The sequence below is a fragment of the Geotrypetes seraphini genome, chromosome 2 (genome assembly GCF_902459505.1).
Source record: "Geotrypetes seraphini chromosome 2, aGeoSer1.1, whole genome shotgun sequence".
In the NCBI taxonomy this organism is placed as follows: domain Eukaryota; kingdom Metazoa; phylum Chordata; class Amphibia; order Gymnophiona; family Dermophiidae; genus Geotrypetes; species Geotrypetes seraphini.
The window spans coordinates 159,523,334-159,550,255 of record NC_047085.1 but is presented as its reverse complement, the minus strand read 5'-3'; the positions used below and the strand labels follow the sequence as shown (position 1 = coordinate 159,550,255).

Sequence of the window (26,922 nt, the reverse complement as noted above, 5' to 3'; positions counted from 1 at the left end):
CTGGCCTGGCATTGGGGAAGCTGGGAGAAATCGGCATTGGGGGGTCCAGATTTGAAAATCTGGCAACCAATTGGAAAATCTGGCAACCTTACCCCCCAATGATACATTTAAAGAATTGTATAATTGAGTAAAGCAAACCCAGAGCTGTGGTAGAAACTACTATTAATATTTCTATAGAGCTACCAGACGTACACAGTGCTGTACAGAGTCACAAAGAAGACGGTCCCTGCTTGAAAGAGCTTACAATCTAACAGACAAGACAGGCAAAACAGGATGTCATGGATACAGTTAAGGGGAATGGTTAATCTGCTGGCTGGGTTGGTGGGCAGTAGGGAGCAGGGTTATGGATTGAAGGCTCTATAAAAAAGGTGGATTTTCAGTTTGCTTTTAAACAAGGGAAGGGGCTTGGCGGACAAACTCAGGTAATTTGTTCCAGACATGGGGGCAGCGAGATGAAAGCAATGGAGTCTGGAATTGGCAGTAGAGGAGAAAGGCACAGAAACCAGAACTGTCAAAAGGCTACACAAAAATGCTGAATTCTGCCTATCTATATCAAATATTTTCAGCTAAAGAAAAGGATTCTTTAAATACACTGGAGGTGTAGCAGACAGGAGTGTTATTTACCCTGTCAATACAGCATGTTAACTTACTCAGAGCGGTCTGATACCAATTCCTATTCAAGTCTCTAAGCTAAGCAGCAGAAAGTGATGCCTGTACAGTGATTCCACAATGCCCCAGTGAAATAGTTTCCATTACAAAAGCAAGAGAAGACTTGTCAGCTCAGAAGGTTTAGGCACATCCTCACAGTAGAGAACAAGTACTCCAGAGAGCAAATGAGATCTTATTCACCCATCCCTTCCCCTCAACATGTGGCAGCTGGAGCATTAAACCGCTGTATTTATGGTTCATTTAATAGATATGGTGGTAAATTAAAAGCAAAATACATCATAAATGCAAAATACTTTGCAGTTTAATTGAAAACATGCTGCTTAAGTACACATATAGAGTAATAATATTATTAAATTTTCATGCAAGCTTAATCATAAGTTCATTTTCAAAGAGAAACTCTCATGAAGTTTCCTTTTGAAAATTCAAGGCCAGCTGAGACGTTGTAGCAGGTGTAAAGGGTATTCAGTAAGTGCCTGCAGTAGAGCACACATGGAGTTTTTCAAAACAAAATACCAGTGCTAACTTTCCCATTTCTGTCTTAACGTCACCCCTTCTGATATATGCTATAGTGTGTATACTGGGGTAAATATTCACCCTCCCCCCCTCCAGCAGTGAGCAATTTGCTGTCCACTGCCAGCGTTATTCCTGGATATTCAATGCTGGGCTATGTCTGGGTTTCACACCTGAATATCCAGTTTTTTGCAGAGTTGGCTAATACAAAGCTGGTTAAGTCAATATTCAGCACTTACTAAACTGAAAATAAAATCAGTTTTCCTGCCTTTGTTGTTTGGTTGTTTTATTATTCTGCTTACTTCTGTCTGTGCTCTTAACTCTGTTTCCAGGCCTCCTTTCCATCTACTATTTCTTTTCGCACCCTCTTTCTTCATCTGTGCAAACAGACACAAGGCTGGAAGTAATCTTTCACACTGAGCTTTCTTCAATTTTTCTGCCTCCTTCTCAAAACTAGCTTTCCCTCTTAATCCTTCACCTCCCCCCCTCCCCCCCCCCCCCCCCCCCCGTTACAGCACCTTTCTCCCTTCTCTCCAGCCTCCCCCTGCAAATCCAGCACCTCTCTCTCTCTCTTCTCTAAAACCCTTCCTTGCAGGCCTTACTTCCAACTTCCCTGCAGGTCTAGTACCTCTCTCCCTTCCCTCCAGCACTCAACCTCCTCCTCACCCCCTCCCACCCTCTTTGCAAGTCCCAGCATCTCTCTCCCCCTTCCCTCCAGCCCCTAATCCCCTTCAGACTCTAGCACCTCTCTAGCCCCCAATCCCTTTCAGGTCCAGCATGTCTCTCTCTTCCCTCCAGTCTCTAGCTCCTCCCCCTTTGCAGGTCTAGCACTGTTCTCCTGTTCCTCTAGCCAGACCAAATAAATGCAGTGCCTCCTCCCCTTCCTTCCAATCCTGTGCACAGATCCAGCACTTCTCCATTCTTTTCTCTCCCTCCGCCCTGACGTGGTACTTGCAATTCTAATTATGGATGACAGACCAGCTGGCAGCAATTCACATAGGCCCACTCTGAGACATTCCTTCTATCGCGATCCACCTTTTCTGATGCAACTTCCACACCATGGTGACTGTTATAGTCATACTAGCAACCAGATGAAAAGAAAAACATTATCTGGATGATGAAGAGTAAGAAGTTTTGATATCCTGTGGAGTTTATAATATTTGGGCAATCTCATCTGTACTTTCCACAGACTTGCCACAATCACAGGGTCAGTTTCCAAGTTACCCAGTTCCAAGAGGCCAATTTCAAAATAAAAAGTTGGATGTTTTTCTGGTTTGAAAATGCCCATTTTTTTCTACTGAATGTTTGGATGTTTTCCCTAAAATGTCAAAAATCGGACTTAGACATTATATTGAAAATGACCCTGCCCATGTCTCATATCCTGGGACAAGTCCTCAGATCACAAAATAATAATCTTCTCTTCATTCTTACACCATCATCTATACATTTTGAAATTACCCAAGAAATGTCCTCTTTTTATCAAGCTCCAGCACTACAGATTGCTCTTTCTTTCTACTTAAGAGACAAGCACTCACTTCTCCAATTCAAACATAGTCTTAAGATTCATTGTTTTGAGTTTGCCAATAGACAGATGGGATAGGGCAGCCAAGAACTGCTGTTCAGTTACTTTTGCTCTTATCTCTTAATCTACTTGCTTGTCCTATTAAGGGGCTATTGCTATCTGTTCTCTATTCAATAGGATATTTGTAGAAAATAATTTAACAAGGACTTCTTACTATAAGCGTTTCAAGGAGTCCCTCCCAGCACATCATTGGGCTTTTATCTGACCCAGATGGCTTGATGTCTCTGAGCTCTACCAGCAAAATTCTATCAGAGAGCTGGTGTCTGACTCTGCAGATCCAATTAATGAGATAATTCTCCATTTGCTAATGTCAAATAGGTTCCAAGTGAGATTGGCTGGAAGCAATAAGGCAAAGCATAAATTTGCAGCAAAAAATAGATGACTAGTTATGTGACCTTCGAAAGATGTAAGACATAGAGGGCTAAACAAACAGTTTCAGGCATCTATTCAAATGACTTAACGTCAATCAAGTCTACTTTTAGTGAAAGGGGGAAAAAATACCATGATTTTGTAAAAACCTATTTTCAGTCCCTAAAGAATTCTGATATTGACTTAGTACTTTGCCAGTAAACAAGTATGGTGGTTTCTGAAGATGTTTTATCACCAAAAGCAAATTTAAAGAGTAGAGGTTGCCTTTGTCAAATAAATTGCACGGCCGTAAATTTACCATCTTTGAGCTTCTGATCTGTTTACTGCTGTGTATTCCCCAGCCAGTTACCAAAGTGCAAGGATCCTAATCAGTGAACAGAAATGTGAGACACAAAAAGCAACTCTATATAAAATAGCCTCAAGCAGGTAAGTTTGCCATTAAAAATAAGATCAGAAAAAAAATGAAAAGCCATAGAAATTCTTCAGAGAGCACCATGAATCAATAGCCCATTAAGAACATGGAGAGAGATCAATGAATTTAGAAGCTCCAAGAAAGCTTACAGGTAAAAAGTTCTTTCTATCACTCTCTCTTTCAATTGCTGCTGTATGAATTAACCCACTTATCATGGGGAGATGGTAAAGTAGTAATTAATTGAGAAAAATATCCTAAACTAAAGGGAAGGGGGAAAACAAAGTTAAGAAGATACATTTTCAGAGCCAGCCCATGCCAATCATCAGTAATGCAGCAGAAGGAAGGCCCTGGCGGGGAAGGCCACGAAACAGCCCAATCAAAGCACTGCTGCCGCTGCTGTTTTTGGAGGCCTCGGAGGTACAGTATGCTAGTCTCACGGTGGGAAGGTCGGCGGGGTTCTGCTGCACAGGGGGATGGGAGGGAGGAATAGAAAGATGCTGCAAAAGGGGATAGGTGAAAGGGGAGGAAAGATGCTGCACAGGAAGATGAGTGAGAGGGGAGGAAAGATACAACACATGGGAGGGGGAAGAAAGGAATTGGGGTGGAGGAGAGGAAGGGAGAGATGATTGTTGTACATGAAAAAAATAAGACATCCCCAAAAATAAGCCCTAGTGCGTTTTTTGGACCCAAAATTAATATGAGACTGTCTTATTTTTGGGGAAACACAGTATTCATTACGGTATTTCTAGAGCGCTACCAGACATATGCAGCACTGCACAGTCCCTGCTCGAAAGAGCTTACAGTCTAAACAGACAAGAAAGACAAACAGGATCAAAGTTCACTTTATCACAGGATTTCTCAATCCTGTGAACATGCATGAGATATATTTGTACACAATAGAAACAGTGCATGCAAATATCTCTCATGCATATTTATTGTGGATATATTTGAAAACCAGGCCTGGGATTCCCTGAGAACTGGGTAAGAAACCTTGCTTTATCAGCGCCTCTCTAATTTTTTTTTTAGCTCTGGCACACTAAACGAAGCAAATATTTTTCGTGGCACATTATAATTGACATTAAAAAATTGCAAAACCAACAAATAATTAAAATTTGAGAGTTAGTTATTTAAAGTTCTTTAAGTTATGTATGGGTAATTGTAACAACGGTGAAACTAAAATAGATAGAATAGAATTGCTAATCAATGCTATGGATATGCTTGTTTTTGAGTGCAAATTAACTTAAAATGTGGCTCAATAATTGATAAGCAAACATGCATTTCATCATCCACCATCTGCAGTCATTCTCTTTTTTTAAATTTAATTTCTGTCAGAGCTGAAAATCCAAGTTTGCAAAGATAAGAAGATCCGAACAGCAACAAAGCCTTGATTGCTTTGTGGTTCAAGTTAGAATAACTACTGCATAAAAAATAAAATAAAATTACTTGCTGTTAGTTTTCAAGGACCAATCGTGTCAAAGAATGATGCTTGTCTGGGCAGCTGTATCCTTATGCATGCTCATAACATCGACAGACTTGTGTAAACCACATACATGTCATCTATTCTAGTGTATACCTATGAAGGGAATTTTTAAAAATGAGTTAAAATTCTGGAATCTCTTGTGGCACATCCAGAATCTCTTCGGGGCACATAGTTTGAGAGACCCTGCACTAGGTCATTCTTTCCCAAGTCAGTTCAGTTCTGAAGTACCCTCCATTGCCGAGGCGTTAGGATTTTAGGCTGCCGCGGGGGTTAGCGGGTGATGAAATGTCCGACGCGCTAACCCCCCTTAGCGCGGCTTGATAAAAGGAGCCCTAAATCTCACTGTCCTTGTCTTAAAAATGACATTACTGTTACTTAACAGTTGTATCTATATTGGATTATTTGTCTAAATGGTTCATAATAGATTTGGGTTTAAAGGATGCTCAAGACAAAAAATGGGGTTTATGATCCTACTCTGCACTTTACAAAACAAAGTGATACCACTTGATTAGACTGCCATTAGGAAATGTGTATTAAACCTAACTGTGTCAATTTGCTGTTTACCTTGTGCCAAACTAGATTTATCTTAGCTTCATCATATAAAGCGATATTTTGCTTCCTGTAATACTGTTATGGAATAAAGTTTGTTTATTCTAAAAAAAAAAAATATAATAATAATTGGGATCGATTAAGTTACAATTTTTGGTGGGAATCGCTGTTACATTTTTAAAATGGAACGTTTCATGGCGATACATCAAGGGCGTTACAGAAAGTTTATGGATGTTTGGGAGCCATTGGCAAAATTTTGTAAGGAAGAATAATAATTGATTTTATTTTATAGGCTTTTAAACATACACATCCAGGGTGGGGTGGGGGAAGGGAGTTGCATTGGAACTTGATTCAGGGTATATATGAATAGTTTCTTGTGGGTTTTATTTTATTTGAGTATTGGGTGGGAGGATGGGGGGAAATTTAATTGTATGCTAATGTCTGAAAGTTTATTGTGCTTGTCTTGCAATATTTTATAAATATGAATTACTTGTTGCTTTTTCTTCAGGCCCTTAGATAAAAATGCCAGATGAAGAGAAAAAATTCACCTCATTGGAATAACCCAAGAAGCAAAATTCAATAATCCCATTCATGCAAAGAAAGCTTATTTTTATCCAAGGCAGACTTGATCACTGACTACAAAGCCTTAACCTTTTTCAATAGTAATCAAGGGTAGAACAAGGACCCTCAGACTTTTCTGATGCCAGAGGAATTCCAAACTTCAAAGCTACCACAGAAAAAACTGACATCAAATGCACACATTACGCAGAATGCGCTGGACTCCCAAAAAGAAAATCATCCAGATAGTGCACCACGGAGGAAGCCCCAGCTCGTGGCTCAGTCCCCCAAAGCACAAATGAAGAAAAAGCTTCAAAATATGCACAAGAGACTGAGCATACCATAGGCCTACACCAATCTAAAAAGAATTGTTGATCAAACTTAAATCCCAGCAAATTAATTGAAGTAAGATGCACAGGAATCAAATGGAGAGCCGAGTCAATGACCACTTTGCCCATCAAAGCCTCTGGTCCCAGTTCCTGTAACATCTCCAGCGCATCATCAAAGGAGGAATACTGGACAGTACAAAAACTTGGGTCAATAAAGGCACTCGCACTACTGCCCTCTGGATATGACTAGGGTTATCAGACCTCTGGATTTCTCTGGACATGTCCTCCTTTTGAGGATTTCTCTGGACATGTCCTCCTTTTGAGAATTTCTCCTTTTGAGGAATTCTCTGGACATGTCCTACTTTTGAGGACATGTCCAGGGGTCCGGACGGCTTATCAAAACCTGGCACTTTGGGTTTTGAAAAACTTCCCCCCAAATTCTGTGTGGCAAGAGGGCATCCATGGATGCCCTCCTGCCTGACCAGAGCAAGCAGGGGGGGCAGTGCTAGGGCGGGATTAGAGGCAGGCTGGGGCATAACGGGGCGTGGATGGGCGGGCCTGGGGCAGATTTAGGGGGTCCGGATTTTACAAATGTAAAATCTGGCAGTCCTAGATATGACAGCTTATGAATTAACCGGTACTTTCCAGGCTTCTATTTCAGAATCACTTCCAATGGGGAAATCCAGCATTTGTCAAAAGGAAGAAACCGAAAAGAACCCGCAGTTCTGCCCAGTTTCAACTTTTTCTGCAATTTCTCTTGCACAATGGCTACATGAGTAATAGTAGATATAGCACCGGTACAGTCTTGAGCCAAACACAGACCATCAAAAGGAATAATAAAACCCTCTAAAAAGCTGGACCTCTAGAAGCAGCAGGAAATCCCCACGGAAGCAATCAAATTAAGAAAAAGTGGGAAGGTTGAGATGTTTCATTAGGGGGTCTTTATTGTCAGTAGCATAAAAACGTTCAGTGGCTCAACACTGCATGTATTTCAGTACTCAGGGTACCTTCCTCAGGAGTCTTGAACTTTGTTGTTTAAGAACCAAATTGTGTTTTAAAGGTACTTTTTGAAAGAAAACATTGCCTCTCTTATAAAGAAGATTTAGGCTGGCTCTCAATATAACAGTGCAATGAAATTTTATTGGCACATTGTTGCAGAGGGCTTTACTGAGTTTGATCCTTGGCAGAGTGTGCCCCATCGCACTAACTGCACCTATGCCCACATCTGCATCCAACTCGTTCACAGCACCCTGCATTGAATTGGAAACATGTACTGAATTGTGATCCAAACTGGGGGCCCATCAGCAAAACCTACCCACCCTCCAGAACTTCAGAATATCTTAGTCCCCAATACTTGGAAGGTAGATAGAGCAGGATTGAAGTGATTTTGCATTTTTTTTCACTATCAGTCGGCGACAAATGTCTTTACCTGTTGATTTTAAGTGTTTAGTGGACTTTATTGTATTTGCCAAAGACATGGGTTGGTCTTATGGGCTTTTAGATCAATATCTAGTGGGAGTTTTTCTGTAAATTATTGGGTTATGGACATCCTACAAATACATTTTTGGTTTGCAAATTGATGAATGGGTATGCAAATGGTGTTGTGGCTCAGGCCCTAGTACATTTTCCTATTTGGTATGACCGATTGGTGTTTTTGTTGGGGGTCTTTGCAGGAGATTTGTTTTACTGTTTTTGAAATTAGTGTGAGGAGAGGGGATTCATCTATTCACTGAATCTTTTAGAGGCTTCTCTATTGCCTCTGATGTCATGGCAATGGGGAAGTTGTCATGCACACAGTTATTTCAATTAGTTTTTTGGACGATCATTTTTTGGTGCGAACTAGTGGCTCCATCAAAGACAGTACTTGGGGTCCTGGTTTGTTGCTGAAAGATGTACACTTAGGTGGCAAAGAGGACTTTTCTTTTTTGGCCTGTCAATTTCTTTGTACTTGTTCAATTTGGTCACAGATCATTCCTTGCTTAGTTTGGAGAGACTCTCAGAAAGTCAAAGCGATTGAGTGGCTCCATAAATGAGTGAATAGTGAGATTTCTAATTTTGTGGGCTCTTTGGGCGATATGGTGGTCCCTCATGAATTAATAACATTTATTTGTCCAGGTCTTTACTGATCAAATGTTTACATTTATGCTTATTATGAATTTGATATACCACTCTGGCATATCAAGCGGTTTACAGATAAAGGAATGTACATAAACTGAAAAAGGACAGTAACTCCATAAATTAGATCGGACAGCAGCAGCCTATGTGAACCCTTGAGAAAGCCAGCAATTCTGGCGAAATGGGTCCCGTTGAGCTGTGGCAGCCTGCAACATCTGAGATAAGTAAATTTGAAGATACATTGAACAGTAATTCAAATGAATATAGTTTAAAGAGAAGTCTCAGTGGAGAAGATTTTATAAAAATTAATATTAAAAGGAAGAAAATCATAACAAAATATAAAAGAAATAGAATAAAAAAAGGAAGGGGGAGGTTTTTCAGGCTCAATGAATGAAATGTGGAACCTTGTCAGACTTGGCTGAGGTTTATTTCCTGTCACCAAGCAGGTTTCTTCTGAGATCCTTTTCCTCCCCTTTTTTACACTGTATGCTTTGAATAGTTGGATCTTTTGTTATTTTGGAGTTGTTCCAGTGGGTCTCACTTAGCATCTTTATTGTGTATGTTAGTGTGTTATTGGTATGGTGTTCCCTCATGAATTAATAACATCTGTTTGTCTAGGTCTTTACCGGTCAAATGTTTACATTTATGCTTATTATGAATTTGATATACCGCTCTTGCACTGACTGATCTTAGCAGTTTACAGACAAAGGAATGTACATAAAACTGAAACAGGAAAGTAACTCCATAAATTAGATAGGACAGAGAAGATAGAACAGACAAATAGAATAATTACAACGTCAAATCAATCACAATGTTAAAAATCTGCACAGAAAACCCAGCAAATTAGTTTTGTGGCAAAATAAGGGGCAGGGAAAATCTCTCAAAAGCATGGTTGAAGTAGAAAGATTTTAACTTTACTTTAAAATTTTTTTTTTAAACTAAGCTCACTTCAGATGTCTAATGATAGGTTTTATTCCATAGAGAGAGAGCTAAAGAGAATGAGCCATAGAGGATGAGGGAGTGGTCAATGTAAAACCTTCTGCCGAGCGAACAACCATATTAGGTGCATAAAGGGAGAGGGTTTTACTGAGGTAGGCTCGTATCATTGTCCAAAGGGCTCTGTGAGCTAAGCAGAGAATTTTGTATAAGAACATAAGAAATGGCATCACCGAATCAGACCCTTGGTCCATCAAGTCCGGTGACCTGCACACGCGGAGGCCTAACTAGGTGCTTCCTGATGAAGACCTAGGTGTTCCCAGATGAGACCTTGTTTACCTGTATCCCTCAATGTGATTTGCAAGGAGATGTGCATCCAACTTGCCCTTGAATCCCATAATGGAGGTCTCCATCACAACCTCCTCCGGGAGAGCGTTCCAAGTGTCCACCTCTCGTTGTGTGAAACAGAACTTCCTGACATTTGTCCTGGGCCTGTCGCCTTTCAACTTCAGTCCATGACCTCTCGTCCGAGTCACATTTGACAACACGAATAACGATGCTTCTTGCTGGATTTTGTCAAATCCTTTTAGTATTTTGAATGTCTCTATCATATCCCCATATGACACACGGTAGAGTACAGGAAACCAATGAAAGTTATAAAGCAGTGGTGTAACATGTTCATAAAAATGGGCATCAGATAGGAGTTTTATAGCAATATTCTGAACTGTTTGTAACCTTTTAATTTGCACAAGTGGAAAACCTGCATAAACAATGTTGCTATAATCTAGCTTACTTAGTAGGAAGGCATGGATTAGAGCAGTGTTTCTCAACACGCGATATGCGTACCCTCAAAATAGTATTTTATTGATTTTAGCATCTGTAGTGTACAAAAACATTTCTTAATTAACTGGGAGATATAGTCAGTAAAGGCAGATAAGAGTCAAAGATAATTCTCAAATATTTAAATGAAGAAATTGGATCAAATTGGTGATCAAATAGTATAGGTTTTAAATTCGGGACTACGCTGTTGCCAATGAACCAACAAATGGAAGATTTTTTCAATATTTATCATCAGGTAGTTGCCATCAATCCAAACTTTCACTCTTGTCATCACAAGTTGTAAGTCAGACAGGTCTAAGGAAAGGGGGCAAACCTTGGCCAAAATTACAATATCGTCAGCATAACAGTAAACAGTGATTCTTAAAGAGTGTATGAGATTGATCAGAAGACTGATAAAAATATTGAACAAGAGGGGAGAAAGTGCAGAGCCTTGTCGGACCCCACAGTTTAAAGGAAAAACACAGCTACTGTAGACACCTTTCCCCTTAACAATGAAACTTCTATTAGATTAAAAAAAAAAAATAAAAAAGATAGCCAATTAAGTGCCATGTCTCTGATGCCAACATCAACCTACTTAGAAGGACATTGTGGTTGACTAGGTCCAAGGCAGCAGTAGGATCCAGAGAGACTGCTAAACATATAGATCCAGAATCTAAAGATCTTCATAAGTCACTTATCACAGCTGTCAGGAATATTTCTGTACTATGCCCTCTTCAGAATCCTGATTGATTAGGATGGAGTACATTTGCTTGTTCTATGTAGTTTTTGTAACTGCTCTAATATTAACATTTCCACTAACTTTGCAGGGAGACTCGGGTTCGAAATAGGTCTATAATTTTCTGGTAAATTAGAGTCTAGTTTAAGATTTTTTAAGACAGGTGTTAAGTTAGCACATTTCCAGCAGTTAGAGACTAAGGGCTCCTTTTACAAAGGCATGCGTGCTAAAATGCCGCACGCACTAGCCGCTACTGCCTCCTTATACGCAGGCGGTATTTTTTCAGCTGGCGCATGCTAATCCTGTGCATGCGCTAAAAACGCTAACGCACTTTTGTAAAAAGAGCCCTAAGCTTTCTAAAACACTATTATTCATCACAGAGAGGAATAGGGGAGAGACGGCTAAATGCTAGTGCCGTAACCCAAGTGTGCGGCAAATAATCAACACGATCAGAGCATCTCCGAACACAAGCAAGTACCTCATCCAGTTTAACTAGATTACAGGGTTTGAAAGTTGTAAGGGTAGAGATGAAAAGTTTTGTCTCAACTTGGCTTTCAGGTTTAAACTAATATAAAAAAAATAAGAACCCCTACTATAAATTAACTAAATAATCATGAAGCATAAAGAGCATGAGTGAAATTTACAACCATTGTTAAATAATAACCAATGGACTATCTTAATAAATATAATTATATATAAAAAAAATTGTATTTTTTATTCTTAATATTTTCAATTATCAAAACACTTAAAGAACATAATAAGATAAAAAGACATAGACAACATACAAGTGACAGATACAAAATAAATAAATAGATAGAAAGATGGTACACAGGGTTCACTCTACTCATAAGGCCCAAAGAAGGTATAAGACAAAATTGAGCAGATACTTAGCTGAAAAGTCCAATAAACTAGAGGAGCGACCCAACCATCCTGAAAGCAGATCAAATCAGTTCATTTCAAATTGTAAAGTTCAAGGTCCAATCAAAAACTAAAGTGCTGGTGTGCAACAATAACTTCAATAATGTGCAATATCATCCCAATAATGTGAAGAAGTCAAACTCGAATGTAGAAAAAGTGCTTTTAAAGATGAAATAGAAGACGTTCCACATTCGTCCAGATACAGGACAAAGCCTGGATGGCAACAAAATTCCTTGCCCTTCCTCAGCACAGGCCGTGTTTCGATAAGGTCTTTATCAAGAGGAGGAACAGAGCGGGTGGAGAGTCTAGACCGGAACTACCAACAAATAGGAAGCAGGCGGAAGTTTAAAAGCCAGATAAAGGGTAAAATATACTCTAGGGGCTCCTTTTACAAAGGTGCACTAAGCGTTTTAGCGCGCGCTAAGCATGTGGTAAATGCTAATGCGTACATGATAATCTATGGATGCATTCGCAATTAGTGCGCGCTAAAACGCATAGCACACCTTAGTAAAACAGGGGGCATGTGTCTAAACCTTGTTCATGAAGTATTCAAGTTCAAGTTTATCTAGAGATGGTTTTTCTAAAACAGGCCCAGTGTTGTTTGTTAGGATCTGTAAGGTGTCTCATTAAGGAAAACATCAGTTTAGAGTTGTTACGTTCCTCATTAACTAAGGCCGAGAAGTAATTCTTTTTAGCCTGTTTGATTTGAAGATTGTACCGTTTCTGTAGCCGACGACAGTCTTCAAATAATTTTGTTGTTCTGTTTCTTTCTCCAGAGTCTCTGTAATCATCTGAACTGTCTTTTTGTTAGTCGCAATCCATCATGGTACCACTTTTTACATACCTTCTTTTTATGTTTAGCAGGGATCACAAGTGGGACTACATTTTCCTTGATTTCTGACAAAGTGTGACCAGATGTCAGCTTGTTAAACTATTCCTGCTTCTAGGAACTGCTGGCCAATGAGGCTGCAAAAGGGATTTAACATGTACATGATTCCAGGCTCTCCTCAAAAGTTTATCAGGATTCGCCTTTTCGGTGATATATAGATTTTTGAGGTGCAAGTGACCAGTGATTAGGAAGTGGTCAGACCATGACAGTGGGAAGGTAATTAGGTTGTTAAAAATAATATCTAAAGATGAGCTCATAATTAAATCTAGAGTATGTCCTGCTAGATGTGTAGGTGGTCTTATCCATTGTTCTAGGTTTAAATCCTCTATTAAAGAGTTGAATGTTTTTGTGAGGGAATTACTGGCATCGTCAAAGTGTATATTGAAGTCTCCTAAAAAGATGATATTGTCAAATGTAGTAGGATAGGTGTGCCTTTGTTTGCAGAATGCTATCCCACTGTTTCCTAGAGATGGCATCCAGCTCTCTGTTATAGGTTTGGATATTTTCTAAGTACAATTCAGGATTGGTTTGAAGCCATCTTTCTGCTCCAACTTGGTTGAGCAGCATTTGAGAGGAGCAGTGACAAACTCTAGGCTGTCACCATTTTGACGGGAAAGGGCTTGAAATTCACAAGTGGCCTGTAGTAAAAAATGCAATCGGTATTATTCGATGGGTAAGATACGCTTGTATGGGAGACCACTACAAGTGAAGGCGAGGCCCTGACAACACCACAAGCCTCACTCAGACAAGCGCTTGCTTTGAGGGACAAGAATGGGCAGCTAGGACATCACTGAGTAGCAGCATAAGAAGGGTTGATATCTGCAAGGAAAGGTTGCAAGTGGAATGGTGGTTAGATTTCAGTGTTACAGTTATGAAAAAAATGTATTTGTTGAAGTTGAATTTAAAGCTGCAGCCAGTTTTGTCCACATTTGAAATGTGTCTATTGTTTTTATTTTCTGAGTGAGCATGGAAGTTTATGCAAGTGCCAGTGTTAGAATATAAACCTTGCCATACTGGGTCCATCAGGCCCAATATCCTGTTTCCAACAGTGGCCCAACCCAGGTTACAAGTACCTGGCAAGATCCAAAGAGTAGAAATCGTTTTATGCTGCATATCCTAGGAATAAGCAGTGGACTTCCCCAAATCCATTTTAATAAAATTTACAGCTACTGCACAGTGCAATTCTGAATTAAGCCATGGCAATTGCAACTTTTAGGGCTCCTTTTACGAAGGTGCGCTAGGGCCTTAACGTGCGGAATAGCGTACGCTAAATGGCCCTGCACGCGCTAGCCGCTACCGCCTCCCCTCGAGCAGGCGGTAGTTTTTCGGGTAGCGCGCACTAATCCGGTGCGTGCGCTAAAAACGCTAGCGCACCGCTGAAAAAGGAGCCCTTAGTGTAACAGTGTTTGGCTGGTGTCAAACTGTTTTCACTTTGTAATGAAGGACCCGACAGTGCTCCAAGGGATATTCAAACACGTCAAAATTTTCTTGCAGACTTCCCCTAATCTATGCATTTTAATAACTTTATCCGAGGGTTCTTTCGGCAGCGCTGTTTTAGAATGTTTGGGGCTCCTTTTACGAAGCGCTAATCCCCCGCGCTAGCCGGAAAACTACCGCCTGCTCAAGAGGAGGCGGTCACGGCTAGCACGGCCAGCGCTATTACGCGCGTTAAACCGCCACCGCGCCTTCGTAAAAGGAGCCCTTAGACTTTAGCTTCAAATTAACTTCATACAACAGGAGCAACTTAATTCCTCATCTCGGAGTACTGAAATCAGCTCTATTGTGATTACTCTAACATCCTATGGGCTTTGTTAAGGCAGTTTTTGGAAACAGAGCTAACTTCGGTTTCCTAAAATAAAGAGTATGAAGTCTTAGCCAGGCAAGATTTTTTTTTTTTTTTAATTCTTAATTAATTTTTGAATCGTTCTACATTGTTGCTTTCACGTTGAAAGTGTAGAGTATGCTGTATAAATCAATGAAACAAAATTGTCCTTTAATGTATTTTTGGATAGGAGATTATGAAAAATGCACAAGGGTTTGACGACTTCTAGAGGCACTGTGAGTAAATAAATCAAATCAAGGATTATTTTGTAGGGAGAATCAAGTTACATGTGCAAAACTGCTGGTTCAGCATAGAATAAAATCAGGCCTTAGCCCAAAACAGCTAACATGCTCTTTAATGTAGCTGTCCGCAATAAGATTACGGAGGCAAAAACCAGGATACTATTCTCTGTCTCCAAAGGTTAAAAAAAAAAAAAAAGTGAAAAATGAATAGGCTCCAGGGCTGAAGTCAAGCCATTTCTATCTAAATTATTAACTTGCCATGACAGCTAGGTAAAGAGGGACACAGCTCAAGATAAAATTATTATAATTCATGTGTCGTTCACATCCCCTACAGCTAGAGTTATTAGAGGTACCAAATTGTGTTTTCGTAGAATAATCAAAGCAGAAAAGCCTCCTACTCAGTGAAAAATTTAAAGACATAGCAAGTTGAAGGAAAGTTTTTAAAAGCCTGTTTTGTCATAGTCTGCCTCCGCCTTTTCTTTTAACAAAGGAGAATGATGAAAAAAATGCTTTAATTTATTAATTAACTGGGTTCTGAGAAAATGCTGGCTGGCTGCGGCATCTATTTGTTCCCTCTTCTCTGAAATTAGTCATGTTCCTAGTTACTAAGGACAACCATGAGTTATTAAGGTAGCAAAAATGTACCGTTTTCAGCAGGCAGGAGGCACTGCTTCCTAACACGTTGACTCTTCAGATAGTCTTGTGTCTTCTTGACTAGCCTCTCTGAGACCTTCACAATGACTCTTTTAAGGGGAAGGCTGTATAAGAACCCCAAGATGCTCCTTAGCTGAAACACTGCCTTGCTGTCCTCTTAGTCAGTACACTTCTCCCTCCGTATTTGCGGGGCAGAACGTACCTGTGAATACCGAAAAACCGTGAATAATTTTTTGCATGTTATTTACGGGTTTTCGGTAAAATAGACCTGAAAAAGACAATAAACCGTGAATAACCCGACCTGCAATTTGCTCCGTACAACACTGGGAGCAGTGATTTCTTTCAGGAACTACCGGGAGCTGTGATTTCCTCCATGAACCACTGGGAGCAGCGATTTCCAAAGTGAAATGCCAGGTTCAGTGATGAAAATTAGGGGGCGGAGTCAGCAGCTAAAAAATTGCGAATAAGCAAATCCGCAGATAAGGAAACCGCAGATACAGAGGGAGAAGTGTAACTCTAAAGCAGGGATCCATCCAGACAGTCAGGTTTTCAAGAGAGCCACAATAAATATGCATAAGGTCAATTTGCATGCCCTGGCTCCACTGTATGCACTCTCTCTCATGCGTTTTCATTGCTGAAATTCTGGAAACCTGACTGGCTTGGGGACTCATGCACAAAGCTTCTCGGTAGAACCCGCCCCCCCCCCCCCCCCCACACTCTACTGGAAAATTAGTGCTACAAAAAATACCGATGTATTCTAGTAGTAATGAGCATGCAAATTACTGCCACATTAAAATTGCAGCACTAATTCTTCACTCATTGCCAAATGTTACCTTCCTGTCAGAGCCCTGTGATTGGTTCAGGCACTGACAGGTAGGGTGACATAGGTTATAAAAAACAAAACCACGCTGTGGGTCAGCATGCCCCCCATCCCCCAACATGACCAACCTCCCTCCCACCCTGAGGGGATCAGGTATGAGCGGAGGGGTTCAGGTTGGAGGGGAGCCAGTCATGATGGGGGGGGGGGGTGCCAGGAACCATTGCAGAAAGTAATCCGTGCAGGATGGCTAGATTGATGTGCAGCGTTGTGTATATTTGGCAGTGCTACAGACATGATAAGTAGCAGTAGTAGATTGCGGGGTGAGAGGGGCAGCCATTAGACCCATGCTCCTCTCAATTAAACCTTCTAAGCTGCCCCAGACTTAACATTAACCCCCTCTTTTACTAAGGTGTGCTGACCCAGTGTTTTTCAACCTTTTTACACCTATGGACCGGCAGAAATAAAAAAATTATTCTGTGGACCGGCATCGGTCCATGGACCGGCGGTTGAAGAACACTGGGCTAAGTCATGGGCCAGACCCCGCCCATCTCTACTCAATGTCCACCCCAGACCCCGCCTCCATAATAGTACTAATTGCACCTTGCATGTCCCTTGCCTCATCTGGAAGCCTTCCCTCTGACGTTGCAACGTCAGAGAGAAGGCTTCCGGTTCAGGCGCAGGATGCCCGTAGGAGCCACTGCCCGTGGCTTTGTGCACTGAATCAGTGAGGAAGAGGGAGCTGGTTCAAAGATAACGCCGCATCGATCGCACCATGGACCGGCGGTTGAAGAACACTGTTTTTGGCCTGATGTACGTGCTGGACCTGTGGACCGGCAGGAAATTTCTGTGGACCGGCACTGGTCCATGGACCGGTGGTTGAAGAACACTGTGCTAACCGATTAGCGCACGCTAATCGCTAACATGTCCATAGACTAACATGCACGCATTAGTGATTAGCGTGCGCTAATCGGTTAGCGCACCTTAGTAAAAGAGGGCCTAAATTTCCAACATACATCTTGCATCACAACCTAACCATGCATTTTAATGTGGAGTGCAGTAATGTTTTCTGTGGGAGTTAACACCCACAGTGAAACCATTTCTACATTGCTTGGCCAGTAAAATCTACAGTAAAACCAGGTTAAATCTGCAGTATGCTTTCTGCAGTAACCCGTAGGCTTGTTCAGAGAACTGGGTTGAAATTCTCTGCTCTAAGGGCTAGATGCACTAAAGATATTGACTCGATTGCTGTTGGCCAATTCTCTGGCCGATTCTCCGGCAGCAATCGATGCGCTATCAGGTTTGCATACAAATGCAACTGATCAATCGATCATTGAGCAATTGACACATGCACAGAGCCCTAACATCAGTGGCAGGGGAAGCAGCCTCCTGTCATCGTTGTTAGGTCTTTTTTTTAACATTTGTTTTGGGTTTGGGGGGGACAGTGGCTCGGCGATGCCTGGCTCAGGGTGGGGTGCGTTTCTCAGAGGTTGTTGGGGAGAGCTGTCATCAGCGATGGGGGACTTTTTTCTTTTTTTTTTAAAATGGGTTACATATTTTGCATGTGTAACACAACCTGGGCCAATCAGAGCCCCAGGCCCCTCCCCAGTGCATCCGAGGATGCACCGGGAAGGGAAAGGCCCACCATATTGAAGAGGTAGGCCAGCTGGCTGGAGGGAGTAGGTATCCCTCCAGCTAGCCATTGTAAGTAAGGTAAGGGGAGGGGGTCATCGGATACACGGGGGGGTGTCGTGGGTGTTGCATGATGCCGGGAAGGAGTGGACATCTCTCCCACTGCCAGGGTCACTTGATGGCATCAGGAAGTGGGCATATCTCCTGCTGCCAGGGGGCGTTGCTTTGCGGTGGGAGTGGGCATCTCTCCTGCTGCGGGGTGTGTGTGTGGGGGGGGGGGGGGTGGATTAGCAGTGTCAGATGATTGTGCAATGTGGCAGGAGAGAGTGAGCAGCTCTCCTGCCAAAAGTAAGGCAATAACAGCTCAGACCTGTCTGTAAAATTTGGCTGCAAATGTGGCACAACGAAGTTAGAGAATCACTCGGTGATTATAGAGAATCACTCAGAGCGATCATTTTAATATTAATGACCTCGTACTACATTTGCATGGCAGTATCAGAGATTGCTAGAAAACTTGGAAAAGACCTCGGTAAGCCATTTTGATAATTTGCCACTAAAAATACATAAATATTAAACTGGCTGGAACCGGTTTAGCGAGCATGTTAAAGGCAGATTGTAGATTTGAGAATCTGTCCATAAATTGGGGATTCTTGTGGCCCTGGGAATATTGGCAGGGGGTAGAACTTTGTTTCCCAAGCCTCTCTCCTGCCTCGTGGTCCCATTGGAGCAGCTCTCTGGTGGACCAGAACTGCTCTGAAGAATTTAATTGGGGATTTTGGCACATAAACTTTATCCAGATGATATTCACCCTATGATAGTCCAAAAAACAATTCTGAAGAAACCTTTTCAGAAGAGCAATTTCATAGGGTGAACTTTGGCATGTGTTGAAGTACGTTTTCCTACATTGAGATTAACTGATAAATGGTTATTAGTACATTATATTACCAAATGGTGTTTTGGTGATTATGATGACTTTAATAAACTAGGCACAGCTTATGTACTTTTGTGTTTTGTTGGGCTAGGTTCTCTGTTATGAAATTCACACTCACAGTGAATACATATTTCTACATGAGGTGGAAATATAATTTTGTACAAGACCTTTGGTCCTTAGTGGATAATGTATTTTCTGTTATTGGTAGTGTATTCCAGTGCTTCTCAATCCAGTCCTTGGAGCACACACATCCAGTCAGATTTTCAGGATATCCACAATGAATACGTATGAGACAGATTTGCATATGAATGAAGCAGTGTTTCTCATGAATATTCATTGTAGATATCCTGAAATCCCAACTGGCTGGGTATGCCTCCTGAAATGTGTTGAGAAAACACTGCTCTCTGTAATCCATATACCATCTCTTCTGTAGTGCCATTGGATTTTCTATGGGTTAACAGCATGTTGACAGAAAAAAAGGTTTACTCCATCAAAAATTACAAAGACTAAGGGACACTCATTTAAGTTACAGGAAATACTTTTTAAAACCAATAGGAGAAAATATTTTTTCACTCAGAATAGTTAAGCTCTGGAACACTTTGCCAGAGGATGTGGTAAGAGCAGTTAACTTAGCTGGTTTTAAAAAAGGTTTGGACAAATTCCTAAAGGATAAGTCCATAGTCTGCTACTGCGACAGACATGGGAGAAGCCACAGCTTGCCTGGATCGGTAGCATGGAATGTTGCTACTATGTGGGTTTTTACTGATATTTGTGACCTGAATTGGCCATTGTGAAGATGGGATACTGAACTAGATGGACCATTGGTCTGATCCAGTATGTTCTTATGTAAGGTTTATTTACAGAGCCCAACACAAAAAAAGATTGCAGTATAGTTCTCTTTCTGTGAAATGTGGCTCACACAGCCATCTTTGATATCTGGGTTCCATTGTTAGGGTTTTTCAACATTATGATTAAATTAACAAAAACCAGGAAGACAAGATTTGCAAGCTATATAGTCAAATACACTGAATATAGCAAGTAGATTACATATGGAATTTTTTTTGTTTGTTTTTATATAACAAATAGCAACAAGTCAGGCGAAGGGTATCATTCTTTAAAATATTTCCCCCCTTTACTGGTAAATTCCTTTCTCATATGCTCCAAGAAACTGAACCTCATCAGTTTAATTTAGTTATAGAGCTGCTTTGCACAATTATCATCAGAGCAGCTCATTAAATTCAGACTTACAGTAAAAATTTTGCATGTAGAGTACAGTACATGTGCCCTTTTGCTGCTTTCTTTTTTAAATCTATATTGATTTTACAAACTACAACTGTGCAACAAATATATTTATACATATAATAGTACAAGAAAAGCACATTGATCCTACAGACATAAATAAGCAACTATTTTAACCCTCCTTCCCACTCAATAATCAAGAAAAATAAATACATAGAATCAATCAATAACTTTCCCATTTTAAGATTGCAATGCAAATCTCCCCCTCCCCCCCCTCCCCCCTGGATTTGTATGTGTATGTTAAAAGGGCCATAAAATAAAATCAGTTATCAGTCCTTACAGAATTTTGACAATGGCTCCCAAACATCCAGAAATTTCCTATACTGTCCCTGTTTTATGGCCATCATACGTTCCATTTTAAAAGTATGACATAGAGATTCGTACCTTTTGCTACTTTCAACCAGTGAAATCTGCACATTTGTTTCACAAAAGACGGTCTATGTATGAAAAAAAATATTTTAAAAACCCAACATGTCAATATGTTTCAGGGCATTTTGCATGTGTTTTTATTTATTTATTTTTAAATAGGTAAGCCCTGTTGTGAAATGACTTCACACTTTAGCACGTAAGGCTAAAAGTCCTTTTGTTATTGAACCAATCTTGTTTTTCTTGCTAAAGCAAACCAGTTGATAAATCTGTTGTTTCATGTGGTTGGATATGAATAGCCTATTTCTAGAAAGCAGTTCACAGAAATAAGTTCTGGGAAAGTACTGGGGTCAAAGCAAAAACCGGGAGAGAAACCTCCACACACACAGTCAGAACCAACAGACAACAGTGGAGGTTCGAAGGCAATGGTGTGCATTTTTATTCAACAAATCATAGCCTTGTGCGGGGCCACCGCACAAGACTATGATTTGTTGAATAAAATTGCACACTGATGTCGTTGAAAGTACTGGGGTCAACATTGCTATTATAGAAAGAATCACATTTGTACTTAAATTTGATGCAGCTACATATAATACGTAAGAGATGATTTTTTTGGCTCTGGTACTCCAAATGACTAATGCTCGATACTTGTTATATGCTTTTAGAATTGGCATGTTACCATGGGTAAGATTTATTTTATTTGGGGTATTTTTGTTATATCGTTTTCTAAAAGAGTTAACAATAGGGGAGATGCTCCCTTTAGCATGGCGCTTTTCATGTGATTGTGCTCTGCATATCATTAGCTTATCAATCAAAAATTTTGAATGCATACTAAAACATTAGGCCATAGGTACATAATAATAGACATACTGGGTTAGACCAAAGGTTTATCTAGCCCAGTGTCCTGCTTCCAACAATGGCCAATTCATGTCTCAAGTACCTGGCAGAAAATCAAATAGCAGCAAAATTCATGCTACCAATCCAGGGCACGCAATAGCTTCCTCCATGCCTGTCTCAAGAGCAGACTACAGACTTTTTCTCCAGAAATGTGTGCAAACTTTTTTTAAACCCAGCTATGCTAACCGCTGTTACCACATCCTCTGTTAATGAGTTCCAGAGTAGAGAATGACACAGGGAAAAAGTTTGTCTCCGCAAACTGTGTTCCCATCCCCATGGGCACTGTCCCTGTTCCCGCCCCATTCGCGCAGGCAGCATCTCTGTCCCTGCCCTGTCCCCATGAACTCTGTCTCTATCCCCGTACTCTTCTCAAGGACTCTTTCATCATTTGCTCAAGCCTTGAACATTTATGATTTTATATTTAAATCTTTTTTATTAAAGTATAAAAAGGGACAATATGTTGTACAACTGTTTGTAATCACAAATAGAGCCTTCCATTTCTATCCCAATGGAGGAGGGTAAACAGTAGTGTTCTGTAGGGATCTGTACTAGAACTGGTGCTATTTAACTTATTTATAAATGATCAGGAAATTGGAACTATGAGTGAGGTGATTAAATTAGCATGCAAATCTATCTCAAGCATATTCATTGTGGATCCTAAAAACTCAACAGCTTGGGTGGACCCTGAGAGGTTTGAACCACTGTGCTAGACTACTAGGGATTTTGTTTTTCACAGGGGTTCAAGTCAGGGGGAGAAAAGGAAAGTGAGTCTAGACTACTAGGTAATTTTGTGGTGTTGGGGTGGGGAGGTTTGTTACATTTTGATTAACTGCCCCAAAAAATAATTCTGGCAAGGCAGAGTACAATCTATAAAAAATTTCATGAACTTGAAAAGAACTCCATTATCAAATAGGACAGAAAGGGAATGCTGATATGGCGACTTTGTAATTGTTTCCTTTCCTGTTGGTTCATTTTCACAATAAGCTGCTTATTATTGACGCAGTATACACTGTTTTTTCTGACAGTGAACTCTTAACAAAAAACAACTAATTAATTTTCAATATGACATCAAGGCATATTCTTGATAAGAAAACAAATTTCCAGCTAGGATTTTACACAATACAAGAATAAAATAAAGAAAAAAAATGTAATCTGATCAGCTGACTCAAGTTCTCAATTATGAGGCCATTCAAGAGATCAAACAACATAAGACATGAACACTTTTGAGTGTGGCAGTAGTTTGCAAGGTCAATGATTATTGACATCACCACATGGCTCTACTGAGTGGCTTTCTGCATTGGCCCCTCAATGGGTGCAGACTTCTTTTGGTATGACCAAAGATTCTAGAAGTCATGTAACGTCAGGTGTACCTAAATATTCTAGAACAGGGATAGGCAATTTCGGTCTCCGAGAGCCACAGGCAGGTCAGGTTTTCAGGATATCCACAAAGAATATGTATGAGATGGATTTGCAAATCTCTTTCATGCAAATTTATTGCGTATCTCCTGAAAACCTGACCTGCCTGTGGCTCTCGAGGACCAGAATTGCCTACCCCTGTTCTAGAACCCTGCTTTGAAGAAAGATTCCTGTGCTTTTATGCTCCTGTGAAATAAATAAATAACAATGTGGAAAACTTCTGCGGTAATAGTCTTAAGTCCTCTTTTTCCAACTTCTTGCAGTGGGTTGTGAGAAGAAACCCAAGATGTAACATCTCTTTGGAATTGATACATTAGAATTGGAGTAAGCAGGTACAGAAAATGAAAACCCAACAACCTAATAATACCTCTCCCAGGGAGAGATAACTTGGGCCATATCCACACAAAAGAAAAGAAAGAAAAAAGTAGAGAAAAAGATCTCAGTCAAAAAGGAGTTCTATTATATAGCAAACACGAATGCACACAAATGCTCTCAATAATCATTGGTCATTTTTAAAAAAAACCTCCACTTTTCTTTTATAATATGCCATATATCTCATCTCATTGCAAAGGGATAAATGCTCTGTGAGTATATGCAGGCAAAAACAGCCATATTTATAGTGCTTTCTACTGTTTCATTTCAATCAGCTATATATAATTGCCCAAAACATATATTGTTAATTATTCAAAATCAGTTATTTGTTTGAAAGCCTCCATCTTCAAGAGAAACATACCAATATCCCTGTTTCGCTGAATGCTTCTTCAGGAGATTGTAGAACTCTTCATCAACTCAAACGATGGACTTTCAACCAATTGCTTTGAGATAGCTGCTTTACTACATATGAAATCCTGACCCACCAGTTTATCACAAATATTTTACTGCTCAGCGTTAAAAAATGGTGCAAAAGCTCAGGGCAGTAAACTAATGACATGGTAAGGCATCAGGTTTTTTCTAGAAAGCCAGAGCTTACACTTACAACTTTAATCAGTCATATAAAGAAAGGAACTGGCTCTGATCTTGGCCCCTGGGAACTAAGGGTCATGGATCCCTAAATACCAATCAAAAATGATTAAGCTAGATGGAAGCTAGGGGAGAATAGGCCCCTAGACACTGCCCTATTGGCCCACGCAGAGCTTTGGTCAGTCCACCTCTGGTCACTTGCAATAGTAAAATTTAAAAGTGCACTGTACCACTAGCTTTAAATTGAAAAAATTGGAGGGTCTCTGGTCTTAGAGCCAGAGTCTAGGGCGGATCAAAATATACCCAACTTTAACCTCAACACCCAGTAAATCCACTTCCTTAAACCACTCCTAGCCAGCCAATAATTAAACCCAACTTCTGACACATCCTACTCAGTATACAACCCATCAATCCTCCACCAGGGTTACACCCTTATCTGACCCACTGTGTCTCAAAACCCACTAATAGTCTCCATCAAACACCTAAACCCACTAATATATCACACTGTTGTCCCAACCCACCAATACCTCCCCAGTGCCCCTCAATCCTACAGCACTGTGTCCAAAATTTGATAATCACTCCCCATGTACACACTCAAACTATTCATTCTCTGAACGGCTTCAGACAAATAAAAAAAACTTTTACACCAGCTGGCTAGAGTTAATTAGTCTAAACACAAATTGGAATACTCCAAGCAGTTCAGCTATTGTTCAATTAGCTGAACCACTTGGAGAATGCCCCCAGGAACAATCTGTGGATAGGATAATTTGTGGTTACACTAATTAACTCTACAGCTGCGCTTACCACGCACCTGTCTAGCCAGCAGGTGTGTAAGTTCTTCTTTTTAAAGCCCTTCAGGGAATGAATGCAGTATGGGGGAGGGGTACAGACTCTTGGACATAGTAAGGTAGGGAGCACTGATAGAATGAAGGGTATAATGGCAGATCATTAATAAGATGGGAATATTGGGGTGGGGGGGTTATTAGTGCACTGAGAGTTTAGCGAATCATAAAAATTAGTTATTGAGTCAGTAGATAATGTTAGTGCATTGCTGGGCATATTATTGTGTTTAGGGGTCAATGGGATATGCTAATGTGTTTAGAAGAAGTGGTAGTTCATTAGATGGCACTGAGATTCGGTAGTGTGTATTTCTAAGTTTGAGAAGCAATGTATTAAATTACTAGATTTAGGAGGGTCAAACCCAACCCCTCCCTCCAATCCACCAACAACTCACAAATTCCACCACCCAAATTGGTTAGAGGGCATCACTCAATGTGGTAGTGAGTTTGGGGCCTCTTTGAGTAGGGTGAGCTGAGTGTGGTAGTGTATTAAGGAGCTGGTGGGATTAGCGAGTATTGTATTAAGCAGAGGGGCTTAGTGTGGAGGCTGGGGGGGGAGAGGAGTTGTTACGCACACACGTCACCGGTTCTAGAGGTCCTGCAGCAAAGTCATTCTGCCTTGTGTCGGCTCCCTCATAGCTCTGTTCTGTATTTTATCATCAGCATCAGAGAAGAGTTCCCTGCCCTCAGAGCAGTGGTCTCAAACTCAAACCCTTTGCAGGGCCACATTTTGGATTTGTAGGTACTTGGAGGGCCGCAGAAAAAATAGTTAATATCTTATTAAAGAAATGACAATTTTGCATGAGGTAAAACTCTTTATAGTTTATGAACTTCTGCCCCCCCCCTCCCCGAAGGCCTGCATGTTCCCCTCTCTTTGCAGCGTCCTCCATCTTCCCCCTGGCCTTCCAGTCTTAGTTTCAGCTAATTACCGCAGCCTGCAGAGACGATCACCGGTGCTGTAGCGTTCCTTGCAGGCTGCCATCGGCCTCCGCAGCACATTCCCTCTGCCACGATCCTGCCCCTGACATCAGAGTAGGATCAGGATCGTGGCAGAGGGAATGTGCTGCTGAGGACGACGGCAGCCTGCAACGATCGCTACAGCACCGGCAATCCTCTCTGCAAGCTGCGGTAACTATCTGAAGGTAAGAGTGGGAGGCCAGGGGGGAAGCCGGAGGACACTGCAAAGAGCGGGCAGCACTAGTACAGACTGCGGGCCGCAAAATAGTACCTGGAAGGCCGCATGTGGCCCCCGGGCCGCAAGTTTGAGACCACTGCCTCGGAGGGATTTTGTCAGGCCTTCCAGCAGTCCATTTCACTGGATCACTACACCTTCTATTCAACCATGATTGTTAAGAACCCTAAGACCCCTACAGTATATTAGAAAATACAACATATCCTTTAAAATGACTACTGCCAAAACCTGCTACATTCAAATAAATCAAATGGCTCGATAACAACCACAAAATCCTAAAAGACAATGCAAAGTGTTGTTTTTGCTTTCTTTTCTTTCTACTGAAAATCCCATACCTTTCATTTCTGACTATCAAGGGAGCCAATGCTGTTGTGCTATAGCACTGCAGTTTGAGATATTCCGGCATTAGCCACTCCTGATGCAGAAACATGTCTCGCATGGGAAAATCTGTGATAAAATCACTACGTGAAAGTATCTACAACAAATACATGTGAATGGATGTATAGGAAATTGCTCCCAAAGTACAATAACTATGCTGAAACTTTGCAAAATGTTTGCTCTTCCTTTAACACTGAACTTTTAGGCCAGATCACGGCTGGATTATAGATGCAGCATGGGAACGAAAGATTATCTGAAATGAGGTGGGGTAGTTCATGTAGCCCAAGATCCCTAGACCCCACAAAAATCTCTGGTGGCCCAAGTGATCGCTGGACCCCTGACCACCCATCCTTGCAGATCTTGCCAAGTGGCTCCTAAAATCCTGACACCATTCTCACCCCAAACTTCTCCCAGGTGGTCCATGTGGCACCCTTTTACCTCCCACTCCCTCCTCTGACTCCACAAAAGAATACCATTGGGGCCCAAGTAGACCCCTGCTCTTCCCTCAAGAACCCTTCAGAGTTGAGAGACACAAGTGACACCCACTCACTTCTGCCTCTGCATCACCATCTTAGACAAATTTCTTGGAGGAAAAGTCCATAGTCT

General features: G+C 41.0%; 1 protein-coding gene across 4 annotated transcripts in view; it reads right to left on the bottom strand.

Annotated features, from left to right (window-relative positions):
* Nucleotides 1-26,922, bottom strand: part of LDLRAD4 (low density lipoprotein receptor class A domain containing 4) — a 766,771-nt gene that overhangs the window by 354,610 nt on the left and 385,239 nt on the right. The window lies entirely within an intron of this gene.